General features: G+C 43.8%; 1 protein-coding gene and 1 long non-coding RNA gene across 8 annotated transcripts in view; one reads left to right on the top strand and one right to left on the bottom strand.

The window, feature by feature from the left end:
* The window catches only part of KIRREL3 (kirre like nephrin family adhesion molecule 3), a 539,444-nt gene that overhangs the window by 292,084 nt on the left and 219,735 nt on the right, over window positions 1-27,625 (top strand). The gene's annotated exons all lie outside the window — the stretch shown is intronic.
* On the bottom strand, window positions 129-27,454 carry LOC144305973 (uncharacterized). 3 transcript variants are annotated; one of them, XR_013373002.1, is made up of 3 exons: window positions 27,292-27,454; window positions 25,451-25,605; window positions 129-961 (listed from the first exon to the last, which is right to left on the bottom strand). It is a non-coding gene; the product is annotated as an uncharacterized LOC144305973 (long non-coding RNA). The 3 variants fall into 3 exon arrangements; XR_013373008.1 differs by having other exon boundaries at window positions 25,451-25,571; XR_013373012.1 differs by lacking the exon at window positions 129-961 and adding an exon at window positions 11,095-12,313.

Below are 27,625 nucleotides of genomic sequence, written 5' to 3'. Positions count from 1 at the left end.
GTTGAGCAGCTTTTCACATGCTGGTTAACTATTTGGATATTGGAGAAATATTTAAGTTGTTTGCGTATATTTTAAATTGGTTCTTCTTTTGTTTTGTTTTTGTGGTTGCATTTATGTATTTTTTAAATACTTTCAGAAATGTCCTTTCAATCATCAACAAACAAGAAAACTAAAGTATTGATCTCACCCTGTATTGGATCTCCTATCTTCCTCTGCCCGAAGTAACTAAGTGCTATCTTGAATCTTATATTCGTTATTGCCTTGCTTTTCTTTTCTTTTTTTTTTCAAATGAAGTTTTATTATAGCTACATATTTTCTTTTAAAAAATAATATTTTGGTCTGGATTGATTTTAACTTTATATAAAGGGTAACGTGCAATATTTATTATCTTGGGGCTTGCTTTTTTTTTACTCAAATTCTATTACCAAGACTAATCCATATTGTTGCACGTAGCAATTGCTCATTCGTTCTGACTGAGGTTTATTATTGTATTATATTACCCACACCACAATACATTTATCCATTCTCCTGTCAGAATACATTTGTATGGTTTCTAGGGTTTTGCAGTTTATGAATAGTGCTGTTGTGCACATTTTCATCCATATCTTCTGATGGACATGTGCATAAGCTGCTCTTGCATATTTTTTCTAAGAGCAAGATCACTGGGTTGTAAGGTATTTGAATGTTCAACTTCACAAGATGATGCCAAACTGTTCCCAAAGTGACTGCACAATTTCACACTCCCACCAGCAATGTGCAAAAGGTTCTGTAGATCCACACTCTACCAACACTTGATATTGTCGAACTTCTTAATTTCTGACAGTCAAATGGGTGAGGATGGTATCTCATTTGCCCTTGATATGCATTTCCCTGATCATTAATGAGGCTGAACACCCCTTCATATGTTTATTGGCCATATGTGTTTCTTTAATCAAGTTGAGAACTTCTGTTCATCAAGACACTGCGAAGAAAGTGAAAAACAAGTTACAAAGCGAGGCGAGTTATTTGCCACACACATAGCTGACAAAGATTTAGTGTGAAGAATATAGACAAAAAGAGGACAACTCACTCAAAAGAAAATGGGCAAAAGAAATGACAGGCATTCACAGAAAATCCTCCTGGTTATTACTGTTAACTATAAAGATGTGTTTGGATCCATACCAGCAGCTAGTTATAGCGTGGAGTTTTCTCACATCAATGGAAACTTTCCTTAGTGTAGACACAACTTTCTAAGGCCTTGTCTTTAGCTAGTTCAGAGATGAGTCAGAAAAACCTGCTACTTTCTCCCTTGCCAGCTAGAGAATTCATCTGAGTCCAGAAGAAGTGTTCACAGGTACAAAAGCTCAAAGCCAAGATACTCTCACACATGGTTGCCTAGGGACACTCATGCCTTTGAAAAACCTATAAATTAAGGTCTGAAATTATCGTCCTTCCCAAAGAGAACTACTTAACACTTTCCCCATCGGCAACCTTCCAGAGTATCCCCAGGGAAGGTAGGGAATCTTTACCTCACTCTTCATGCACCAAGGAAAGAGAGACCATTTCTCTTGCTCTAAAACTGCTCTCAGACTAATGACAAAAAAAAGATAATAATAATGATCATCAAAAAATAATAATCATCATCATCATCACCATCCTCTCTATAGAACTAATTTCTGGGACATGTGGGTGGCTCAGTGGTTGAGCATCTGGCTTCAGCTCAGGTGGTGATCCCGAGATCCTGGGATCGAGTTCCACACTGGGCTTCCTGCAGGAACCCTGCTTCTCTCTCTCTGAGTCTCTCATGAATAAATAAATAATTTTTTTAAAAAAAAAGAACTAATTTCTTTCTAACATGCCATGGAGCCAAAGAAATGGTTAAATATTTAGGCTTTGAAGGACTTTCCCTGCCTGGATGTGTGTTTCTGGCGAAGAGTAAGGAGAAGGACCATCAGAGGTCAGCAAATAAATGAATTAAAGGCAACAAGCACTAGCTGCCAATAATCTTCAACATAGGCTGCAACGCCACGGAAGCCACGGGGCTCCACTCTGGGGTGCAGCCATGGCTTCCTTACCAGGCGTCCCCCCATGCCTCGGGAGGGACTTGGAGGAGGGTCCAAGGTGCTCCAGGACAGCATGGAGGGACAGAGGTAAAGAGAGTGAAATGAGAGTCTGCTCTCCTGCCCCTGCTTCCATGTCACTAGCCAGCTTCCTAACACCTTGCTTGCCATTTGCGGTTAATAGCAAGTGTCTTCCCATATTTATTCACTTACCTGTCAGGGGTACCTATTCCCCGTGCAGCCGTGTGAAATCTGAATCGCAGATTATGCCTTCGGTGCTAACCTGTCAGTCCCAGGATATCCTCCGCTGAGACCCAGGCAGCCACAGGAAAGTGACAGGCAGACAGCTAGCTAGTTGCACTGACTGGAAGCAGAGCTGTAACTAAAAGCTGGACCCTTGCGATGGAAGCTACCAGAAGAACTGGCTAACAAGACATCCTTTCCAATCTCCCAGCTGGGTCGGGATGGGATAATTAGACATGTCTACCCTGGGGAGTGTCAAGGTAAGACGGAGCTGGGTGACAAGACAGGCAGCTAGAGAGTCTGAAGGCTTCTCCTTCAGAACAGAGGAGACATCCTCTTTGGAGCTTGGAGGAGCTGGCGTGGCCCAGCTCGGGCTCTCCAGCGCCCACACACTGCGGGGGGGGGGGGGGGGGGCGGTTGTTAAAGCACATGTCACCCGTGCGGGGCTCCTGGATTCCTGTGTGCAACGTGCAAGGCTGGCTGATGTGGGTCATCCTCCAGGTGACCCATTCCCCCCACATCTAGACCAAGCAAAACCTGCACCACATGTTCATCTCAGAGGCCGCCGGCAGAACAGTCTGGCTCATTTGAAAATCATCTTAACTGTTCCAGGATGCTTTCCAGCCGCTAAAACAGCGAGTCACGGGTTGTTGACATTTCCAGCAAGATCCCCGATCAGTTTATTCACCTGGTGAAGCTAGGGCGCTTCATCCCCAATACATCATTACAACTCATTCTCTCTCTCTCACACACACACACACACGCACGCACGCACACACCACTTCTACATAGCTTCTTTATAGCCAGCCAAACAAACACAAGACTGTAAACAGAAAAAAAAAAAAAAAATTCCCCTGTCCAAACTTTTTTTTTTTTTTTTTTTGGCTTTTATTTCTTTCTTCATCATCTTCCCACTCTTGTTTGGGGCCTAGAGAGTTCTGGGTAGTTAGCATTCGATGTTCTTAAGCAGAAATTTCTTGTGACAGCCACCATGTCATCTTGTGGTCTTTTGGCACTGGCGGAGACAAGAACAGAGCTTATAAAATACACACATTTCCTTCCTTATAGGAAACTGGGACAGCAAGAGAGCTTCATAAAATACACACCGTCCTCCTTACCGAAAACTGGCACTGTATTGAAAGCAAGTAACAACACTTCCTTCCTGTATTGTTTAATTATGAGCTGATGCAGCCAAGCTAAAGGCCCAGCCAATCTAGGCCTCAAAATGCCAATCATCCTCTGAAGAAAGCTGAGGTTTACTCTCTCCTTTTATTATATTTGTTATGATTTTAGTTTGTTCAGCTGTAAATGCAATATTGACATTTAGAACCCCCAGAAAAAAAAAAAAAAGCAAAAGAAAGAAAGAAAAAGGCAACCAAAACATTGCTAGCTTCAAATATTTGAGCAGTTTCCAACCGGAGGCCATGGGTTTTTCTCACTGGGTTTTTAATTTTATTTCCCTTACCGCCTCCTTCCCCAACATTTCCACGGAGGCATATCTTCCAGTCAACAATGTATTTGCAATCAATATCTCTTCTGTACAGCATGCATGCAATCATGTTCTAAATGGAAAATGAAGGTTATTGAGTGCACTCGTTGAGATCATCTGACTGTGGCCAGAGCTTCGTGAGGAGCTAGTCAGACAGTGGAAACCGGACAGCAGGGAGAAGAATGGTCTCCCCGTTACTAATTTACAGTGCTGGCAATCCTGCTGAGCTCTCCAGCTACATCCATCTTTAAAGCCCAAATTATTTTAGGTTTCTTGGTATTGACATACTAGCAGAGGCAGGAGTTGTTCTCAAAAAACTAATGCATCTCCTTCCCCTTGACATTTTCATAAATATAATTATTTATCTCCCAAATCTAACTAGTGCCCAGGTTACCTTTTATAGGCATTGAGCCCTTTACTTTATTTTATTAGATTTTTTTTTTCTTTTTGGGTAAGTAGGAGGGATTCTCCTTTGCCATCGGTGGCATCTGTGGCTCAAGACTAGGTCTCCTTAAAGTCCTGCTCACCCAGTGATTACCCTGCTTCTCCCTCTGCCCCCATTATCCATGGACTTTTTCACTAGACTATGAGCCTCCTGGGAATAGAGAGGCCTTGTGGAATTCTTCTTCATATCTTCTTCATATCTCCAAAACAATGCCTCACATGTAGGAACAATGTGAATTTGTTGAATTAAGAAATGAAAAAAATGCAGAAAAGTGAACATGTAAGAGATGGTAGCAGGAGAATGTTCTGATAAATTGTAAAGTCTGCTTGGAGCTAATAGACAAGTTTGTATCCTCCACCCACTCACCACCACCACCACCCCCAGTACCTCCACCACCATATTGTCTCCAGAACTGGCAATTCCAAAGGGTTGGAGGAATTCCTAGAGGCCTTGGTCTGTATTCTTGTGGTTTTCCCACACAAAAACTTTCACTGTGTGGGATCACCTTGTTTCTAAGGTGTAATAGTTCAAAAATTAAAATATTTTAAAAATAGCTCTGGGCCAGGTGAATTGGGGGCTGTTATGTTTGGGAGGCAGTGAGCCTTCTTTCCTCTCTCTGCCAGTCTGAATGGGATTTTTTATTATTATTAAATATGGCACCTAAATCAGGGAAACTGTCAATTAGCTTTGGCAAGAAAGCTAGGAGAGAGAATAATGGCTAGCTCATTGCCTAGCACGAAGCAAGGCCCAGCAAATGTTTGAGGTAATGCCATATAAATTAATCAGCTCCCTTTCTGTGGCATGCTCCTTGCACGTACCCATTCATGAACTTGAGCCCTCTTGGGCATGTCCTGAAGTCTGACATGCTCTCACTACATCTGCAGCTTCGTCCTTTGCCACTTGTGCCCTTGACTCCAATAGCCAGACACACTCGTGACTTACAACTCCAGGAATGCTAAGCCCTATTGGGCCTTCATGCTTTTGAATGCAGTGCTTCCTTTTGTCGATGTGACCATTCTGCTATTATCATCTCCATGATAGCTCGTACTTATCTCTCAAAATTTAGCTTAGGGTCACAAGCCCAGGAAACTGTCCCTCACCCACGCTCCTCTTTCTTCAATGACCCACCACCCCACTGTTGTCATAGCAACCAGCACGGTTTCCCACAAACTCTCAGCACACAGGACTCCCTTTGTCTGTACGCCTTCCATTCTGTTGGTTGGCAAGGTTCATGAGAGTAAGCTGATGTCTTGTCTCTGTAGCCCTGCTCCAAGCACAATGCCTAGAATGGTCCATAAGTGATTACTAATAAACAAATACATGGATGAATTAATGAAAGAATGCTAGACCCTGAAAGAAGTCCCGAGATGACCTTGGAGAAGCTACACAGTATGCAGAAAGCTGCCTCTAGGCATGAACATGAGTCAGAAAACAAGAGCAGATAGATGGGTTGTGAGGGAGAAGCTCAAAGTGAGGAGGAATGCAGAGGGAAAGGAGAAGTTCATGGAATCGGGGGTGCCTGAGGTGGGCTTTACTCCAACTGCTGGGATAGTGCCCACAGAGCCAGAGCAGAGAACCTTTCCCTGAGGTCTAGAAGGCTTGAGAATGAGCTATCACATAGAAGGGAGGTAGAGATGGAGTGGCACCAAATGACTGAGGCTTTCCTGTGGGAACTGGATTTAGCACTCATCGGGTACAAGCTGCTCTGTGAAGAGCCAGCATGAAGGAAGAGGCTCCAGTAGCCTCTGACTCCAGTGAGCTCGTCATCCCATCCTGAGGGGTGTAGAGTGGCTCTGGAAACTGAATGATGTGTGGGCAATGGCTCTGAACAGCCACGATGCTGCTAACAGTGGGGAAACATTCACCGTCATAAGCAAGAGATCAAAATGAGATGGAAATAACATGTCACAGCATTTTAATTCAGCCTTTGTATTTTGGAATGTTTTAATTAAGGTTTATCTGTTACCATTATGACTGTAATCCTGAGAAGCGCCAAGCCTGCCCTGGCAAGGAGAAGGGAGGAGGAAGACACGTCATCATTAAAATAATTATTAATCTAATCTCATTAAGTACAGATTATTAATTATTGTTGCTATTATTATGCAGCAGGGGCAGACCCCTTCATGAACCTGTCTCATCTGTTTGTGCGGAGGTAGAGGTAGAGTGCAGCAGTGCCTGGGAGAGCCTTTCTTTGGCAAGGCAACTGCTACCCCATGTCCTTCCCATGGAGTTCCTCCCCCCAGATCTCCTTTGAGAAGTTCTGCACAAAATCCACACCGTGCTGGGCCTGAGAGAGGAGTTCTGTGTTTGGTTGTGTACCCACCACCCTGCTCTTCACTCCCCAGTGTGGAGCTGGACGCTCATTCTGCTCTCAGGGTCCCCTGCAGCCTCCTTACTGCACCAGGCTTGCTTCCAGGTCTCACTCCCGCAGTGGGCTGGGAGCTCCTTGAAGAGATTTACTGTGCCCTTCCTCTTGGCATCTCTGCCAACATCTCTTACCATCTCAATATCTGCAGGGAAACTGTCTAATACTGCTTCAACATTAGAAGAAAGGAGGAGGAGGAAAGGAGAAGAAGAAATGGGGTGGGAGGATGGTTGTAAGGTTAAAGGCAAAGAAACCTGCCCTGCTGAAGACCATTGGTGACCTGGACCAGCAGCCTCTCCATCTTCCCAAGGGTCCGTCCGCCCTGGGCCCAGTACCCACACCACGCACATACCCACGTGCTCCTGTACACACACACATAACCTGCTGTATCTTTCCATTCTTCATAGGTGTAAGTGACTAATGAATATCAAAGCAAAGTGATTAGGTGGCCTTTACAAGCTTCAGTTCCTACCAAGATAACTATAAGTCAATCTGGCATCATAAATGCCTGCTTGGGAAATGTAAACAAAAGAGGAGACCAACCCAAAGAAATGAATTTAATTCTAATTTTAGTATATTTGCTGCCGAAGCGAGCACATGAATTTAATTCTAAAATGTGTACTTTGAACTGGATCGTCTTGTGAGCCAAGTGAGACTTGCCTGGATTAAAGAGTTCTAGACCCAATTCCAATGTGTGGCAAGGAGGGGGTCTCCCACACCACCAACGATCTGTCCTATGCTCCAACTCAATTCTGACACTATCTACCTGGAGACAGCTTCAGATTCCGCAGGTTAAGGACTGGGTCCCATGAGACTGCCCCACTTCAGATGCCAATCACAAGCAGCAGGTCCCCAGGTTACCCACAACTCTCTCTCATGTGGTTATAAATCAGAGGTCCCCACGAACCCCTCCTTGCGTTCTATTAATTTGCTAGAATGGCTCACCAAACTCAGGGAAATGCTTTCTTAGGTTTACCTGTTTATTAATGGACATGATAAAGGGTATAGATGAAAGCTGGATGAGTGGAGCAAAGTCTAGGAGGGTCCCAAGCACAGAAGGTTCTGTGCCTATGGAGTTGGGGTGCATCACCTGCTGGGGTGGATGGAAAGATCAAGCTTCAGCCTTCCCAGGGACTAGCCATGGGCTTGACCATGGCTTGACCTTCCCAGGGACTAGCCCCCATCCAGGAGCCCACCCAGAGCCTCCTCATTAGAACAGAAGACACTCTTATCACTTAACGAAATTATGAGGGTTTTAAGAGCTCTGGGGAGTTGCTGTGCCAGGAACTGAGGGCATAGACCAATATGTTTTCTATTTCTATTATCTCACAGGAATATTCATCAAAATAATGAAAGGACACAACTAGTCAGATGAAGTCATACAATAATGGATACAATTTACACTGATGGTTTCTCCAATGTTCCTCAGAGCCCTGAGGTTTCATGGAAGTGCCTTAGAACCACAGCAGTGGGGGAGGGAGGCTGGCGGGGGAGGCTGGCTTAACCAGTCTTGCTTTCACTGTTTTATGTAACAGTTCTTTGTTTAGACCTAGTTTGTGAAGAGAGTTCTCAAAGCAGCCACTCTGAAGCCCCTAATCTAGTCCCTTTCCACCTTTTGAAGAAGGGAATTAGGTCCTCAGGCTCAGGGGCCCCATAGCTGGGCAGTGGCAGAGGTGGGCATAGTGGCCACATCAGTGGGCCCTGCAGCCCCTCCCTCCCCTCCAGCCTGCATGTGTGTCCTGTTCCCGGGCTCTCAGCAGCTCTCCCAAGAAGGCGGCCCACTGACCAGGCGTGAGGTTCAACTCAGCCCTGGGCTGTCAACAACCGAGCTGTTCCACAGGACCTGCCCTCAGAAGGGAGACCCAGAGGCCCAAAGACCCAGACCCACACCCCCAGGCCTCAGCCCTCCGCAGCTCCTGCAAGGGGCCAGGCAGCAATCACCTCCTGCTCCCAACAGACTGATGATTGACCCACTTGTCCGGGGCCTGGCCTGTGTTTCAAGAATACATCTTGTTTCTACTCTGTAAGCAAGTTTACCTCCTGAGAGAAAGGAGGCTGCCCGTCGCGCTGAATGGAGCCTAATTGGCTACTTTCACTGCTTGCAGACAGAATGGAAAAGGGGCTGATATCAGCATACTTATTTTCAGCTCCTGTGCTTCAGACCCACATTCCTGAGGTCTCTGTGGTCCTTGTGCTCTGCAGCTGAGACCCTAGCTAATCACTAACGTTCGAACACTGACTGCGTGTCAGGCAAGGTGCAAAGAGCATTACGTGTTGTCTTCCCGAGCCTCTTTAAGATGGGAACCACTGGTCTTACCATTTTTCAGAGAACGGACAGAGGCTTGAGAGGTCCAGTGACCTACCCAAAGTCAGAGATCCTGTAAGTAAAAAGCACTGGATTCTCCAAACCCATAGCTCCAAGTGAGACTCAGAAGTGTTTCCCCTTGTGGATCACAGCTATCTGGAGGAGACTCTCATGATGTCACATAGTCTGTTCCACTTATTTACAAACCATCACACTTTTCAAACATTCCCATGCTTCAGAATCCCATTTCCACATCCCGGATCCAGTTTATGCCCTTGGAAGTAGCTCCTAAGAACTCTTGTCACACCATCTGTCCCAGTGTTGAGGTCAGGAAGTTTGCATCATAGTACCCATACAATATAGACTGAAGGGCTTGACATAGATTCTTATCTCTAAAAATATCTCATAGAAAAGTATCTGAAATTATATCATGAGTTCATCTTTTTTTATAATCTTAAACATTAATCCTTCCTGCAGTATTTTCTTGAAATACCAATACCACTAAAGGGTAACATAGTAGCTTCATAGCATCTTAGACTGAATCATTGACCGGATTTCCTATCCCCTCTGAGAAGGCTGACCAAGGAGCTCACTACTCAAAGATGATTGCTCATCTGTGGAAAAGGGGCCTCATGCCCATTTCTTTTCATCTTGGTGGCAGCCCTAGGAGGGAATATTATGATCCCATTTTACAGATGAAGACAGTGTAATTCAGAGAGGATGCAGTACCCTCTCATTGTCACCCATTCTGGGCTAGAAAGAAGAGAGAGTGACTGTGGGGCTGGTTAGGAGAGAAGATGTTCAAGGAAGGCTTCAGGAATAGACTACAAGATTTTGAGTCCTAAGGACCCACAGGCCTAATGCACATAATTCGGCACCCACTCCATACCTACTCTTCTTTCATACAGGTCCTACAGATTACTTTTCCTATGGTTATAGGAGGGAGGAATATTTTACTGCTTTGCATCAAATAATAGATAACACATAGCTTTAAATCCAGAAATGACTGTGAAGATTTAGTCCCATCTCGACATCTGATCTCCTGATTCCCAAACTAATATTTTCTTTCTTCCTACCAGGTTGTATGACGTTTGAAATCTAATGTATAAGAAAAAAACCTTCTGAAAAACCTTTCTGTTGCATGATTTCATTTTTTTAAGGTACATTTGATTTGCTTGCAACGTATTTCTTGTCTCTCAGGACCCAGGATTCTGAAAGGCAGATTCCTCAGGAATACTGATCCAATATTATTAGCTTTGCAGGGCCCTGAAACAGAAGAGAATGTAAGTGGGATTAACACTAAAAGAAACCCAATAAACAAATGTCGATTGAGCACCTACTGTGTGTGAGGCACCAAGAGAATTCCGGTGACAATAATTTGCAAAGCTCAAGCTTTGACCTCCAAGTTATATGGCTGATCAGGAGTGTGTGTATGTGTGTGCACGTGCACATACATTTCTGTGGGCACACACGTAAGCAAGTTATTGCCCCCCTCGGTTCTCCACTTTTCCCATGGTGAACTGAAATGAAGAAATCCCCATAAACTGCCTCCCTCATGAGCTACCTTGAAAATAAGTCCTATTTACTAATATTTCATCAGCCCACCTACCTCAAGCCCTACGTTCCCCTGATGACTATAGAATAACATGAATAAAACTCAGAATGAGTTCCTTCTGCTAGGCATCAATCATAACTTTCCTGGGCAGATAAGAAAGGCCTGGGATCCCTGGGTGGCGCAGCAGTTTGGCGCCTGCCTTTGGCCCAGGGCGCGATCCTGGAGACCCGGGATCGAATCCCACATCGGGCTCCCGGTGCATGGAGCCTGCTTCTCCCTCTGCCTGTGTCTCTGCCTCTCTCTCTCTCTCTCTCTCTCTCTCTGTGACTATCATAAAAATAAATAAATAAATTAATTAAAAAAAAAAAAAAAAAAAGGCCAAGGCTACTCTTGAAGGTGTTAGGAAATGTCTGCAAATTCTGAATGCAAAACCCCACGATTTTTGGGCCTGGACCCTAGAGAGTCAGTCTGGAGAAAGAGGAAGCCGTATCCAAGCTGGGGACAAGGGGGTATCTTTGGAAAGCTCCTGACATCATTTCTCACATTTTACCACCTAGGAGGGAGCTACAAGTCCCTTTAGTCATTGCTGCAGGGAAACGTTTTGACATGAACTCTCATACATCATGACGGAGGTTAGTTACCAAAATGCACACATTTGCCTTAGCCGATTTCATTTACTACCCTTTAAATTATTTCTCAGCCTTGCAAATCTTGCTGTGACAGACAGAGCGAGGGGGGAACCACTAAGTGTTCATTTTTCATATAATATATTCCAATCCTGTTAGGTCGTGCTGCTGAAGGTAATATTTCTGGCATTCATTTAATGAAATTGACATTGATGAATGGTTAATTATACAAATTACATTCTTATTAAATCCCCTAGAATCAGTGCCTTAAAATTTCCTAGCTATGGGCTTCTTATGGTTGATACCCTTTTTTTTTTTTTTTTTTTTTTTTGCTCTGAGTATCTCCTCTGTTGGCTGCTATAAGACTCATTCTGCATATTTTTCCCTCCTCTAAGAAACTTTGAAAAGCATTAAAAATCCCCTAGTTAAGGCAATTACTGCAGATAAGTTAATCTGCACGGGATGTTTAAACCCCAGATCTTGCATATGTTTATTTGGATTTGTTTCCCCTCTCTAGACACTTTCTGCCCTAGAGGTGGTAGGAGGGAGGGGAAAACTTTACCTACTGCTGAATAATGGTCTGATGGCTGTTAGGGGGAGACAATTAGCTGTGTGGCCAACACCCTCCATTGGCTGCTGGCTCTGTATATATAGATCTACTAGAAGAGCTGATGCATAGTAGGCTAACAGGAAAGGATCGATAAGTGGTCCCTAGCAGGCTAAGTATCATTGGTTGACACATGTTACCAAGAGAGCAGCCTGTGTTTTGCCTTTTCGTTGGGGAATAGAAGGATGAATCTTATTCATTAAGAGAACATTTTTTTTCTATCACCCTGAGTGGTCACAAAGGCAGCAGATTTTCACTGAGCATCTGCTACACAGCCGGCATTGGAGTCGTAGGCACCTCAGGGAATTGGGAACAGTCTCAAGGAATTCATGCATTTTTCAGGGAAATTCTTGTCAAAGAACAATTGCAAACTTGGATTGTTTCCTCCAAAGTAAGAGAGGCAATGGAATTGTGTCTGGGAGAACCAGACCCAGTTTGCAAAGCCATCTCAATCTTCCTCAGTGCTCATGCCATGGAAGGAGCTGCTTCTTGCTCTGTACTCGCAACCCGCTAGGTGGGCTCTGATGGGCTCCACAGGCTCCCTGGGCATCTCGAGGGCTGCTCTGGGCGTTTTTCTCCTTGCATCTGTGTTACTCTCCTACTGTCTCATTGGCTGGGGCAGGATATGTTCATTTCAGCCTGTAAATAAATGTGGCTTGCTTAGACTCTTTGTGGTAGGTTGGGACAGGTCACATCACCCGTTAGCCTGAAGTACACCTCATTTCAGTAGGTCAGGTGGACCAATTCTTTGATTTATGCTCAGTGCTATTACATCAGCCAGACTCTAAGCAATGCTCATTTCTATGCACACTGGTGCACTCAGGCGAACGATCTGTGAGGTTACACAGTACAGTTGACTATTAAACAACGATGGAGGGGTTAGGCACGCCAACCCCCCACCCCGCAGTTGAAAATCTGTGTATTACTTTTGACTCCCCTAAAACTTAACTACTAGTAGCCTACTATCAGTCAGAAGCCTTACTAATAACCCAGTCAATTAACATGTATTTTGTATGGTATATGTATTATACACTGTATTCTTAGAGTAGAGTAATCTAGAAAAGGAAGATGTTATTAAGAAAATCATAAAAGAAAATACATTTATATTGCTGTACTGAAATAATCCATGTATAGGGAGAGATGCCTGGGTGGCTCAGTGGTCAAGTATCTGCCTTTGGCTCAGGTTATGATCCCAGAGTCTGGGGAATTGAGTCCCACTTCAGGATCCCTGGGAGGAGTCTGCTTCTCCCTCTGCCTGTGTCTCTGCCAATCTCTGTGTGTCTCTCACAAATAAATATTTTTTTAATCTTTAAAAAAAAAAAGAACAAACAATAAGAACAATCCATGTATAAGTGGACCCACGCAGTTCAAACCTGTGACGTTCAAGAGTCAACTGTCCAACAGTTAATAGCGCTAACTCGGGTATAAATCCAGCCTCTGCTATCTCCTGGCTGTGTGACCTTATTGCACATAAAGCCAAGTGTGCTCATTTACAAAATGGAGGTAATAATAACACCTGCTTTGAAGGGATGTTGTAAAGCTTCAAAATGAACATAAAGCACTTAGCAAAGACATCCACATGGGTCTCAATAAGAGTCATTTATATTATTTAGGAATGTTTTTCAACTAAAAGGAACATAATGCCCTTCGGACTATGGCTTAAACCATAGGGACATATATTGTTTGCTTAACAAAAAGTCCAGAGGTAGATGGTCTCACAGTTGATCTACCAGCTGAGTAATGTAATCCAGAGCCCAGTCTCCTTCTATTTCATATTGTACCATCCATGGCCTGTCACTTCCTCTATTTTTTTCTAAAGACATTATATTTTTTTAATAAACCTTATTTTTAGAGCAGTTTTAGAATCACAAAAGAAAATTAAAGTGTAAGATACAGAGATTTCTCATATAACCCCCAAACTCCAAACATGCACTGCCTCTTCCATTAGCAACATTCACATGCTACCTTTTCATCCTCATACTTACAAGGTGGCTGCCAAAATTTCCAAGCATCACATCCACATTCAGTTCAGGAAGAAGGAGGAAGAAGCACCAGCAAACTCTCAGAGCAAGCCTTTCCATTTTTTAAGAAAGCAAAATATCTTTGCTAAAAATCCCTTAGCAGATTTCTCCTATCTCATTGCTCAGAACTTGGTAGGGAAAGACTCCTAACACGGGGAAACGAACTAGGGGTGGTGGAAGGGGAGGGGGCGGAGGGTGGGGGTGAATGGGTGATGGGCACTGAGGGGGGCACTTGACGGGATGAGCAATGGGTGTTATTCTGTATGTTGGTAAATTGAACACCAATAAAAAATTAATTTATTAAGAAAAAAGAACTTGGTAGGGAAGAGGAAGTTGGGAGTGGCTTTTGAGTAGCTCTATCATTCGTATCATCTAATTCAGCTGTCACACCTTGTCTCAGTAGGTGAGGTTAGGCCCAGACATCTTTCTGCTGATTCAAGGGTACATGGCCACCTCCTTAGATATGCACTCTCCGAGCAGGTTTTGCCACTCTCCTGCCAGGAGCACAAGGATGGGTAAGACCAGGGGAAGGGCACCAGGCTCCTTTTCTTTTACTTCCTTAGAAGTTCATTTACTTGAGTTCATTTACTTCCTTAGAAGCAGTTCTCATATAAGCTTCAAGGGATCTGACTCCACCACTCTGACCCAGGAAGAAAAGTCCTTCTCTACTTATTCTCTTAGCCTCAGAACCCATGTCCATCCGTGCTGGCGTCAGCCTGTGCAATCACACATTACTAGTTTTAATTGTCTAGCAAGGGGGAAGATGGGAGATATTAATCAGGTGCTGTAAGCTCAGAGAGTGAATGTAATAAATAGACTATTAAGTTAACCAAGTTTTCGGCTTCACTAGTGAAAGCTGCCATCTATCTTGTGTGGTTTTCTGCATGCTTCATTACCACATATAACCATACTGAAAAAATATGCCTTATCCCTTATAATGAGATGATAAGTTCCCTGCGGTGGGTGTAGCAGAGCTCTGATTCTGAAGCTCCACGAAGCTGGAGCGTGCAGATGGGGTGTCTAGCTGTGTCCCAGGGCCTGGCAACCGAGGCCGAAGAAAGACAAGGGCTTGGTGGTGACAACAGCCTGAGTCATCTGGTCCGGAATATTCCCAGGGCACCAGGGTTCCTACCACTCCCTCCCTGTCAGGGAGAAGCAGTAAAAGAGGGGAGTTCACTCCAACCCCTGGGTAACCATCCAATTGTTGTTAGAATCCTCCTGCTGCTCTGATCCAGCAGCTTCCATGGGACCAGGCAGGGGAGAGCCCACTTGTGCAGGCTGCTGTGGGGTGCTTGTCTTCTGTCTCCCACTCTGTCCTCCTACAGCACTAGGCTGAGTGCCAATCTGACACTACTGCTCACTGTCTGGGGGCCTTTGGCCAAGCAGTTAATCTCGTTAACCTCGGTTCTCTCCTCTGTAAAATGGAGTTGATAAGTCTACCTTCCAGAGAGGTGGAAAGAACTAAGTGAGATCATAGAAAAGCTCTCAGCACTGTGCTTAATATCTATAACCTTCCTCCAGAGTGAAGATTAAGTTATCAGATGGGATGGTGAAATCTGTAAAAATTATAGTAAACCACATATTGTTTGGTTCCGTTCATATAAATGTCCAGAATGAGGAAGGCTACAGAATCAGAAAGTAGAATAGCGGCTGCCTGGGCTGTGGACACAGGGGTGGAGGCTAAGTCTAAAAGGATAGGAAAGGGGTTCCAGGGTGGCTCAGTTGGTGAAGCATCTGACTCTTGATCTTGGCTCAAGTCATGATCTGAGGCTCCTGGGATCAAGCTCCACAGTGGGCTCTATGCTCAGCGTGGAGTCTGCTTGAGATTTTCCGTCTCCCTCTGCCTCTCCCCCCACTCATGCTCTCTCTAAAACAAATAAATAAAATCTTTTTAATTAATTAATTAAAAGAATAGAAAGATAATAGCTAAACAGAGTAGCATTTTTCAGGGAGATGGTGAAAATGTTCTAAAATTGACAGTGGTGGTGATTCTACAAATCTGTGAATACACAAAACCTGCAGAGTTGTACATTTTAAATGGATGAATTGTATGGTATGAGGACTATATCTCAATGCAGCTATTTTAAAAAATAATAAAGCCAGGGATGCCCGGGTGGCTCAGCGGTTAAGTGTCTGCCTTTGGCTCAGGTCATGATCCCAGGGTCCAGGGATCGAGTCCCACATCGGGCTTCCCGCAGGGAGCTTGCTCCTCCCTCTGCCTGTGTCTCTACCTCTGTGTGTGCGTGTCTCATGAATAAATAAATAAGATCTTATATATATAAAACAAAGCCATCAGCTCTTACTAGAGAGCCATCTCAAACCCAGTGTGCCCCAAACCATACTCATCATGGTCTCCCTTTCTCCTACTTCCTTATCCTATGCATTCCTCACCCCATGTGTTAACCTCATGGTGCATTCAGTTTCTCAGACTAAAAGCACAGAGTCATCGCCAGCACCTCCGTCTCCTGTCTCTTGGTCAACAAGTGTGTTCTCTTCAGCCTGCTAACTCTCTTCCTCTTCTCTGCTTGGATTACTGCTGTGGCCTCCAGGCTGCAAAGCTCTCCTCACTAATCCATTACCCATACAGCTGCTGGAGGGATCATTTCCCCCACTTCAAATGGCTTCCCGTTGCCTACAGAATAAAGTTCAAACTCCTATGCATGGCTTACTAAACCTTTCATGAACTGACCCCGTGTGCTCATCTCTTTTTACTTCCTGCCTCCACCATGACCAGCTCCCAGTCAGCCAGCAAGCAGGCTCTTTGTTCCTGGGAGTGACAAAGGCAGACAGTAGGCATCGGGATGCCCCCCACCACATGCTGGTGAGTGACCTCTTTGTCCCCACCACCCCCAACAAGAGAAAAATTGTCAAGTACCGCTGCCTGCAGGCTTCAATCTTATGATAGCAAAACGTGTCTCCCCCCACAAACCCTACTCCATCCTTCGCCCCCATGTGAAAGCAGACGTAAGCCAATGCTAAATGTTTTTCACTGAAGCCTCAGTCCAAAATTGTGGGCTTTTAAAATATAGAATTGAGCCATAATTAGTGATATGCCAAGTGTATAATCACAGAGCAAAGCAAGGAAGGCCCAGCCCATTAGGTCAAACATGCTGAGTGCTGTGGACTAGCAGAAATCCATTTCTAAAGACATGAACAGTAGCTGGAAACATAAAAGGTCAGATCATTGGCTCAGTTGGACTTGATTATATGAGACTAGTGTGTAGATAAAGGCCCCAAAACTGGGATGGTGTGTTTAAGAGATAAATGAAATCAGCAGGAGAGGGGTGGTGCTGGTGTCATTCCCTCAGAGGATCTAAGGGGCCAGCTGGAGTGGGCAGACAGCAAGCCTGGAGGTGAGGGCCGTCCATAAACACTGAACTTGGAAATGACCCAATAAAGCCTCTTGACCCAAGGTAGACCCCTATGTGTGTTTTGTGGTTAACATACCGTGTGCAGCACTTAAAACCATTCCCTACTTTTTTTTTTTTTTTTTTTTTTCAGATAGAAATAAAACTCACTCTGGCATCTCCACAAGCCACCCAATGGTATAAACAAGAATAACATGATTTCATGGCTGTGGAACTAGAGGGAAGGTTCAGAAAAAGCAAATCAGTTTCTTAGAATCTATGGACTGGGGGCAGCCTGGGTGGCTTAGCGGTTTGGCGCCGCCTTCAGCCCAGGGCGCGATCCTGGAGACCCAGGATCGAGTCCCACGTCGGGCTCCCTGCATGGGGCCTGCTTCTCCCTCTGCCTGTGTCTCTGCCTCTCTCTCTCTCTCTCTCTCATAAATAAATAAAATCTTTAAAAAAAAAAAAAGAATCTATGGACTGTGACGGTCGCTTAAACAGAAGTTCAAATTCTTCGCCCCCAAGCAAAGCCCCTGCCATCCTTCCCCGCTAGCCTCTTGGAATGCCCTTGCTGCAAAATTTGAAAGAAAAATAAAAAGAATATTTCCCTTTTGTGGGACCCCAAAAGTACAAGGGCTTGGGTAATGTCAGTATTTGGGGATGGTTTCTTGTCTGGGATGAGGAAAGAAGATAGATTCTAAGCCATAGCGTCCGGGTTCTGAGAGCAAAGGGGCAGACTGTTGGGAGCTCTACCTCACTGAATACACTGAGCACCCGCCCTCCTCTTTACTGTTGACAATCTGAACCTGTCCTTGGTGCCACTGCATTGTCCAGACACCTCATTATGGAATCAGGACTTTCTAGCACAGGGCCTGGCACGTAGTAGATGCTCAGTGAGTACTTGTAAAGGCTGTGAAATCCTGGGCAGAGACTACTTAGTCTGCCTGTGAAATCCCCCACCTCCACCCAAGATATAAACTGGGGATAAATCTCACATGAAGATAGAGTCTTTCAATTCCCAAAATATTGCTCAGAAATGGGAGACCTGGATGGCTCAGTCAACTAAGCATCTGCCTTCAGCTCAGGTCATGATCCTGGGGTCCTAGGATGGAGCCCCACATCAGGCTCCTCTGCTCAACGAGAACCTGCTTCTCCCTCTCCTGCTGCCTGCTGCTCGCCCTGCTTGTGCCTTCTCTCTTTTTATGTCAAACAAGTAAAATGAAATCTTTAAAAAAATATATTGCTCAGAAAATAGTTGCCCCCCTTTTTTTTTCTGTAACATTCCACCAGAGCCAGACCATTTCCAGGGCAGACCCGGCAAGCACTGAAGATTGGGTCTTACACGTCCTGCCATGCACACCTCTCCATCAGTGGGTGAGGACATGGAGATCCAGAAAGAGTTAAGGGGTTCACCCAAGAACACACAATTAATGGCAGAATCATGACCAAAAGTTAGCTGCATTCTCAGAGAAGCCTTCAAATAGATGAGCCCTACTGGTATAAACTAAGCTCGGTATCCCTCAACCCTTCCCGTTGTTGACTAGTGAAAAAAATTAAATAGGGAAGGAGAAAAATCTGTCCTGGTGTTTAGAGCTTCTTTAAATGCTTCTATGAGCAGAGCAAGGTTTGATAAATTTCCCAGCAGAGGAAAAGCCTACAGACCCCAACCTAGAATTGTTCCTGGGTTAGGAGACTATTCCAAAAAGTCCTCGCTGTTCTGCTCCAGGAATCTCATATAAGGCACATGTGTGATGAGTGAGGCCCTGGGCTCCTCTTCGTTTTTCCTTCTCCAGTCCCTGTGCCAGCCCCGACTGTGGCAACGAGTGAAAACACAGATGAATTTTGGAAACATATTAAGAAGCAATTATGAATTCTTTGCCTTTAGATGCCTCCCTTTTCCCCTTGGGTCCCAAGAATTAACATAAATTCCTTGGTCAGGAGAAGCTATCAAAATACTATCCATCTGGATCTAATTTCCAGAGCTGCCGGGCTACAGAGTGACCAGAGTTAAAGGTCTATTCATAAATTTCCCTCCCGGTGCTGCCTGCCTGAGCCCAAACTCTGCCCGCAATCCGCCTGTCCGGACCAGATAACAGATGGGACTGGCTCAGATTCTGCACACGCAGCACAGCTCTCTCGCTGACCAACTTCTCTCTCTGCCCTTCTGAGCCAAATATGGCCTTGTTTCCTTGAACTTCATTTGTCTGGGTCATCTCCTTCCCTGCACATCTTTGCAGGTGTGCCCGTCCAGGTTAGCTGAACACAACCGAATACCCATTGTCCAGATCTTCTCCTTGGCTGTTCGAGCCCTCGGCTGCATTTCTCCTTCCCAGCTCCAGCTCTACACAGGGGGACCTTTTTTCTTTAATGCTGTTCCCAGAGAGTGACAAGGCCCAGAAGAGGAGGATACCCAATCCTCTTTATTATATATTCTACGTTCTATAACTTGATGAAGGGAAGATTACTAAAAATCGACTAAAAATTTTTTTTCAGACTTAAGAAAAGGTTAACACAAGACAATTCAAACATAAGACAGGGAGTGAGTTAGTTGCTTAGCCCATTAGTCAAGCGGTTTATTAATTTGGTCAGGTGACAAGTAAGGAAGGAACTCATTGCTATAAATATAAGAAAAGAAATACTGTACCAGTTATCTAACTAAACAGCAAATTCCCTAGGTATTCTTGGGGATGTTTTTATTATCTTTGTGTCCTCCTAGCTTTGTGCCTGGAACCAAGGATAAAGATATATATATTTATTTATTTATTTATTTATTTATTTATTTATTTATTTATATATTTATAAATATTTATATATTTGTTATTATACCACACCGCCATTACAGTATCATACAGAATAGTTCCACTGCCTTGAAAAACAAATTCCCTGTCATTCATCTATTCAACTCTCTTCCCTACCCAAGCCCTTCGTACCACTTATCTATTTCCTTTCTCTATAGATTTGCCTTCTCCAGGGCCATATAAATGAAATCCTATTGTTTATAGATTTTTCAGACTGGCTTTTTCCACTTAGCAGTATGTATCTAAGACTCTTCCATATTGTGGCCTGGTAGCTCATTGTCTTGTATCACCAAATGGTATTCCATTAGATTGATTTACCCAAGTTTGTTCATCTATTCATTTATTGGAGGACATTTTGGTTGGTTCCAGTTTTTGATGGTTATGAATAAAGTTGCTATAGGCATTCACGTGTTTTTGTGTGCAGAGAAGTTTTCAAATCCGTTGGGTAAAGACCTAGAAGTGAAATTACTTGATCCTATGGTAAAAGTATATTTAGCTTTGTAAGAAACTTCTGGACCATCTTCCAAAGTGGCTGCGCCATTTTGCATGTCCACCAGCGAATGAGAGTTCCTGTTGCTCTACGTCTTTGCATGGTGTGGTCAGCTTTTTCAATTGTAACCATTCCAATGAGTGTGTAGAGTATCTCATTGTATTTTTAATTTGCATTTCCATAATGGCAGATGATACTGAGTATCTTTTCATATGCTTACTTGCCATCTGTATGTATTCTTTACTGAAGTCTGTTCAGATCTTTTGCCCATCTTTTTAATTGGGCTGTTTGTTTTCTTACCAATAAGCTTTAAGAGGTTTTTATATATTTTGGGTACACGTTCTTTATCCGATATGTGATTTCCCAATATGTTCTCCCAATCAGTGATAGGTCTTTTCAATCTCTTAAGGATATCTTTAGCAAAGCAAAAATTTTTAACTTTAATAAAATCTAAATTACCCTTTTTGTTTGTTTGCTTAATAGATCTTGCTTTGGTGTTGTGTCTAAAAACTCATCACGAAACCCAAAGTCACATGGATTTCCCGCTATATTTTCTACTAAAAGCTTTACAGTTTCATATTTTACATTAGGTGTCTGTCCCATTTTGAGTTCATTTTTATGTAGGATGTAAGACCTGTGTCTAGGTTCTTTTTTTGTATAAAGATGGCCAGTTGTTCGAGCACTATTTGTTGACAAGACTGTCCTTTCTTTGTTGAATTGTCGTTATGCCTTTGTGAAAAAATCAGTTGAATATAATTGTGTGGGTCTATTTTGTCTATTCTTTCCACCCATCTATTTGTCTATTCTTTTACCAACACTATGCTGTCTTGATTACCTCAGCTTTATAGTAAGTCTAGAAATAGAGTAATGTGAGTCTTCTAGCTTTGTTCGTCTTTCTTAGTGTTGTGGTGGCTGTTCTCAGTCCTTTGCCTTTTGATATACATTTTATGTTCAGTTCGCCTCTATCTACAAAATAGCTTACTGGGATTTTTATTAGAATGGTTTGAATTTATAGATTAAGTTGGGAAGAATTGACATCTTAATAATACTGAATCTTCCAATCCACAAACATGGAATGCCTCTTTATTATTTAGATCTTCTTTTATTTCTTTCATCAGTTTTGTAGTTTTCCACATAAAGATCTTGTACCTATTTTGTTAGGTTTATCCCTAAACCTGTCTGTTTTTCTTTTTCTTTATTTTTTTTCCTTCTTTCTTTCTCTCTCATTCTTTGCTATTATGAGTTGCTGTTGTTTTCATTTCAAATTTGTAGAGTTTGTTGCCAGTATATAGTTAAGCGGCACTTTTTTTGTTTTCATTAAAGGTATAAATTTTATTTCCTGCCATTCAACTGTGGATTACATGCCATAAGAGTTAAACTGTAGTTTTCAGGAGTGAGCCAAAGTAGGCAGCATGCCATGATTCTGACTTCCCATTGAAAGCAATTAACTTTCGTATTTTCACCTTGTAGTCTGCAACTTGCTATGCTTCCTTATTAACTCCAGGATATTTTTTATAAATTCCTTGGGGTTTTAAACAAAGACAATTGTGTCCTCTGTAAATAAAGGCAATGTATCTCTTCCTTCTCAACTGTATACTTTTTTCTTTTACTTGTCTTATTGCACTAGCAAGGACTTTCAATGCAAAGTTGAATAGAAGTGGTGAATAGATAGAAGCATTCAGTCTTTCACTATCAAGTGTAATATGAGCTCCAGGTTTTTCTTATTTTCCTTTTGTTAAAATTATGATAGTCTCTTTTATCCCTAGGTTTTTATAGCTTTTATTGTGAATGGACATTGAATTTGGTCAAATACCATTTTGTTTTTAAAAGATCACTGTACCTGCTGTGCAAGACATGAAATTTCAGGGAGCAAGAAAAGGAACAGAAAGATCAGTTAGGAAAACCAGCACAAGGGCCCACACAAGAGTTGGTGGTTTGAAGTGGGATGTTGGCAGCAGAGAGAAGTGAACAGATTCTAGATGCATCCTGGATCAAGAGCCAATAGGACTTGCTGACATGTTGAATGTGGTGGGAGAAGGAAAGGGAGGAATCAAGACACACTTTTAAATATGAGACTTGAGCAGTTGAATGAATGGTACTGAAATATACCAACACGCCAAAGACTGGGGTGGAGGGTGGAGGTGAGAAGTCACTTTGGACATGTTACAGTTTTCAATACCTATTAAAGCTCTCCAAAAAGATTCAAAATGGCAGTTAAGTATACAAATTTGGAACTCAGAGGACAGGTGCATGCTGGATTTATAATTTTAAAAACCATTTATATATTAATGGTGTATAAAACCTGGGGATTTCATGCTGTTACCTTGGGAAGAAAAAAATTAAGTGGAGAAGAACGGAAAGCCCACAGCTGAGCCCTGGAGTCCTCCAAAGTTGACTTGCTGGCTGTGTAGTCTGAGTCACAGGAGGGGTTGAATGAGTCAACCACGGAGCTTGCAAGTATTCAGTGTATGCTGCTGAGACCTATAGTCATATGCTAGAAAAGATGGATTAATTCCAAACCAGGAGTTAAAAATCTCACCATCCACAGTTAAGAGAGGAGTCCTTAGATACACATAGCTAATACAAGAATTAACTAAAGATATGGAAAGATGAGAGAATATGGTAGTGGGTTAAAACCAGATGGGAGTCAGGGGCGCCTGGGTGGCTCAGTGGTTGAGCGTCTGCCTTCAGCTCAGGTCGTGATCCTGGGATCCTGGGATAGAGTCCCACATCAGGCTCCCTGCAGGGAGCCTGCTTCTCCCTATGCTTTTATCTCTGCCTCTCTCTCTCTCTCTCTCTCTCTGTCTCTCATGAATAAATAAATAAAATCTTTAAAATAAATAAATAAGATGGGGTTCAAGAGGGGAAGGTTTCAGAGGAGGTGGCCCAAGATCTAAAAGCTAAAGTAGAGTCAAGGCCCTGAGGAGGGGAAAGACCACATAAGTGTCTGAAATCACCTGGGGGAGAGCTTGCCTCAGGGTCAGGACACTAGATCTAGAAGCTCCTTTTACTTTCATCTGTATAATAGGTCTATCAACTTCCCCTAGTCATCAAAAAAGGAAAATTCTGCCAAAACAAACAAGAGAAAGATCCACGTGGCCATGTAGGAGAAGTAAAAGAACAAAGAGCCTACAAGTTGGGGTGATGAAAAATTCTCTACGTGGCTCGGTACCAGAAATCTTTTTGCCAGGAGGAGAGATGGAAAATCCTAACATGTGAATAAAACCTCAAGATATCCCTGGCAACTGCCCCACCCTCACCCCCACTTCATCCTAGGTGCTCTGGCTTTTGGTGTACATAACCTCAACCATGGGCAAGAAGGGAAGGGAAAACCTTTCTTTAACTCTACAACAACCTGATGTGCACAGGAATAGATTTTTAGCAGCACTCTCAGGGCTAGGGGGTTTAAAATGGAGCGGAAAGTTATTAAAAACCCAGGTGAGTCACCTGGGGGAATTAAATTTAAAAAAATGAATGGCCTGCCAAAGGCTCTTTATAGATTTGAGACTGCAAATGGCACATTGCTGGCTGATTCTTAGCCATAATGAAAACCCAAGAAGGGATCCTTCTGTCCTCCTGGGGAGTTGGGAGGAAACTAATGAGGAAGAGTAGGAGGAAAGGCTTCCACGCTACCAGTTGACAAGGCTCTTCTCCCCCTGGGGAAGCTCCCCAAGCGTGGGCAGCCGGTCAGACTATGGGGGAGGAAAAAGCAGTCTGGGCAGAGGAAAGCTCAACCCCTTTCCTTGGCTGTGGTGCTGAGGTTGCTCAGAGACAAGATTCCTGACATCCGTGATCCCTAAAGAGTGCGACCAAACAGTCCTGGAGAGCAGAAGCTACACGGTTTCTGTCCAAGATGCAGGGGTTCTAGGATGTTAACAGCTTTGTCCCGAGATCAGGAAACACCAACATCCCCAGATCAGACAGATCCAGGACTTCAGTGCGACATGTGGAGGGTTACTGCATCTGCTTCCAGTGAGGAGGCTTCCCTAAATATCCTCAACTTGATTTGTTCTCTGAGAAAATCACACACACACACACACACACACACACACACACACACTCATGCACACACACACTTGTCAGAAATGTTAGTTGTGAATATCTTCAATGAGGCCCCCAGGAGGGGGTCTCGGGATTTGGGTAGAATGACTAGCCATCCAGCTGAGCCAGCTTGAGCTGACATTCTGTTTGGGAGCAGGAGCATGGACCAAATTGTTTGCTGAGTCTGTCCTAGCAAAGAAGTCATTATAGCCATGACCCTCAAGGGAAAGCAGGTTCTGAAGAGGCCGCCCTCCTCTATTCTCACCTAAACTTCCCGCCACCTTGCTTCCGGAGTTGAAAATTCATCCTTAAAAACCTGCTGCTTTCCAGGCAATTCCCTTCTGCAAAACTCCGTTAAACACATAAGCTACAACTGTGTGCAAACAACCCAGTTCTCTCCACAGCCACATTATTACTTTTCCAGCAGCCACTTCTAAGGCAGGCAGTTTTGATCTGAAATGTTTGTCAAGCAACTTAATATCCAGCCTTGTGCATACAGTACTTCTGAAAGATATTTGCAACTGGAAATTGTTTGTCTAGAATTCAAGGGAATAGAAATGGACTTTTGCTGTGATTGAATTCATTAGAAGTACATTCTCTGATTTTTTTTTTTAATTTCCTATAACTCTCGACTTTCAAAAGTTATTTCCTTGAGCTGCTCCATCCTGGAGTGGCTGGAGCTTTTTTTTCTCATTGTTTTTTTTAACCAAAGTGATATCTTTCTGTGAAATAAATTGAGCAAAAAGATACAGAGCTATTGACAAATGAAAGTGCTTTGTTCAACAAGCTTCTTACTGACTGCAGTAGCATTTCCTAGGATTGATGTCGGGGATCTGAATCTTGTAGGACTGGGGGGACCCTGGCCCTGAGGCTGTTGATCAGGACTTCTCCCTCCCCAGGAATCTTTCAGCAGATATTTTTGTGTTCCAGACCCAGAACTCACAGTCACCCCAGCACTGCCCATTGATCAACACATAAGCTCAGTGACTAGCTCAAGAACATGTTCTTATTTTTTTTAATCCTTCTGATGAAAGACTTCACAGTCAATACAAATAAAAATGGGAAAAGCAAAAACTCACCAGAGAGAAGAGAGCCACATTCAGCCCTAAGTGTTCATATCTCGCAGCAAGCAAATAAGCCAAGTTGGTAAAGAGACTGGATAACCAGGCAGCACAAATCACTGATATTGTCTTCCTTGTGCTATGAAAGTGAGAAAAATGTGTCTTCATTGTTTCTAAATGAAAGAAATGGGTTATTGTTCAATAAGCTTTGCTGTAACTTTCTTCTCATTAGATTTGTCCCATCTTGGTAAACCCTTGGAAGGCTCAGCAGCCCCCAGAGCTCTCACGGCCGCCAGCTCACTATTTCTCAGTAGCTAGTTAGGCGGCGGGTGGATTGCACACACACTTCCTTCCCTCGTCTCCTTCATCCCTGGAGCTCTTCCTTGCTCACTTTCAGCCCCTGCAAGAAGAGGAGCTGGTGCCCGGACAGGAAGTGAGACCCAAGACTGTTAGCGGTAGGAGGAGGAGGAAGATGGCAAGCCAAGCTGAATGAGTTTGCCAGTGAGAATTGGATCCCAGGAACCTGTGCTCTTCCTGGTTAACCAGGTCCCACTGCACTTCACGTTTTCTCCTTATCTATGAAACAGACAATCCAAGAGACAGTTGGTTCTGAACCAAGCATGCAAATAGGAATCTCCTGAGCAACTCTTCCAAACCAGAAACATCCAGATCATACCCTCAGGGATTCTGATTCAGTAATAACAACAGTAGAGACAATAGGGGTTTACACTTACATAGCAGTAAGTAGAGGCTATTCTAAATTCATGCAAATTACCTCATGTAATCTTCAATAACAACCCTAGGTAGTAGGCTCTGTTATAATCCCATTTTGCAGATGAAGGAGTGGATGCATGTAGAATTTAAGGAATCTTCCCAGGGTCACACAGCCGGTTAGTGTTGGAGGTGGGCCTCCAACCCATGTATGTTCCCAAACTCTACTGCTAGGGCTTGATCACTAAACTATCTCCTGAAATACACACCTGCCTAAGAACCACCATCCTAAAATGTATTTTAAATAGTCCCATAGTAGAATTTTTCCATCGAAGCTGGCAGCCCCACATGGCAGGACACACGAGTGGCACAAGTAGAATGCATCCACTGCGTTGTCCCACAAACGCCGATTGCAGACTGGATTGGCTTTGTTCAGATTTTCTTGTCAATGCACAGCAATTGCTTTGTCAGAAACAGCGATGAGGTTCACTGCAGATAGGGGCAGGGGAGTTTACAACAATTCAACAAAATTTAAGCAGCTATCAGTTGTTTTATAAGCCTTGCCAGTTAACATGGAGGATACAGGCTGCATAAAATATGGTCTCCGCTCATAGTGAAGGGAACAGAGACACATGCTCAGATCTTCATGATATTACAAATGATATGTTGAAGGTTATGGAAACCTAGAGTAAGATCTTAGCTGAATCTGCCTGCAGGGCAGGGGATGGCAGCTTTCCAGCTGGCCACTGAGGGATGAGCTCCAGCACCTGTGGGTGAAGCCGGGAAGGCATTCCTTCCTAAGAGGAGAGTATTCATGTCTAGGAAGCAGTTTCGTGTGGCTGCAGCTAAGGGTAGAAAGGGATGCAGTTCCACAAGGTATCACGGAACCGACCTTTCAGGGACCTGAAACAGGTTTCCAAGACAGCCCACAACTCAGAGAACAACAGCAGGCATCTCCAAGAGGTAAGTGGTATTGGGGCTGTAGAAAGGGCACAGCAGAACTTCCAGAGGAGAATAGCACTGATACAGAAATGACCCCAAGAGGATGAGGCCTGAGTTCCCTCATGCCTTCCAGCATCCCAGTCCCAGCAGAACACCTGCTGATTTCCCTCCCTGAGATGGCTGCAGCCCAGTGATATTTAGAGTACCTGGTCGGGACAGAGAAGGGGGTGCGAGGAGCAGCTCATCTCAGTGCTGAGAAGCCAAGTCCACCCCATGAGATGTCTCCGTTCTTCACACTCCTACAGGCCTCCTCTTTTACTCATTTCCTGCCCGGCACCTCAAACAAGGGCAGGCTCTGTGTGATCCTCTCTGGACCTCACCCGCTGTGTGTCATGGGTGCTGGGGACAATGATAATAATGTTGGTGAGATTAGAACTAGCCCCAGCAAAAGTACACGACCTCTCCGTGATCCTCAGATTGGTAACGGGGGCAGGGGGGGAAGGTACATTACAGATATTCCCACTCAACTTGCTCTAAACA

The sequence above is a fragment of the Canis aureus genome, chromosome 3, assembly GCF_053574225.1.
Source record: "Canis aureus isolate CA01 chromosome 3, VMU_Caureus_v.1.0, whole genome shotgun sequence".
NCBI classification, from domain to species: Eukaryota; Metazoa; Chordata; class Mammalia; order Carnivora; family Canidae; genus Canis; species Canis aureus.
Note: the sequence above shows the minus strand (reverse complement) of the source record. Positions and strands in the feature narration are given on the sequence as shown.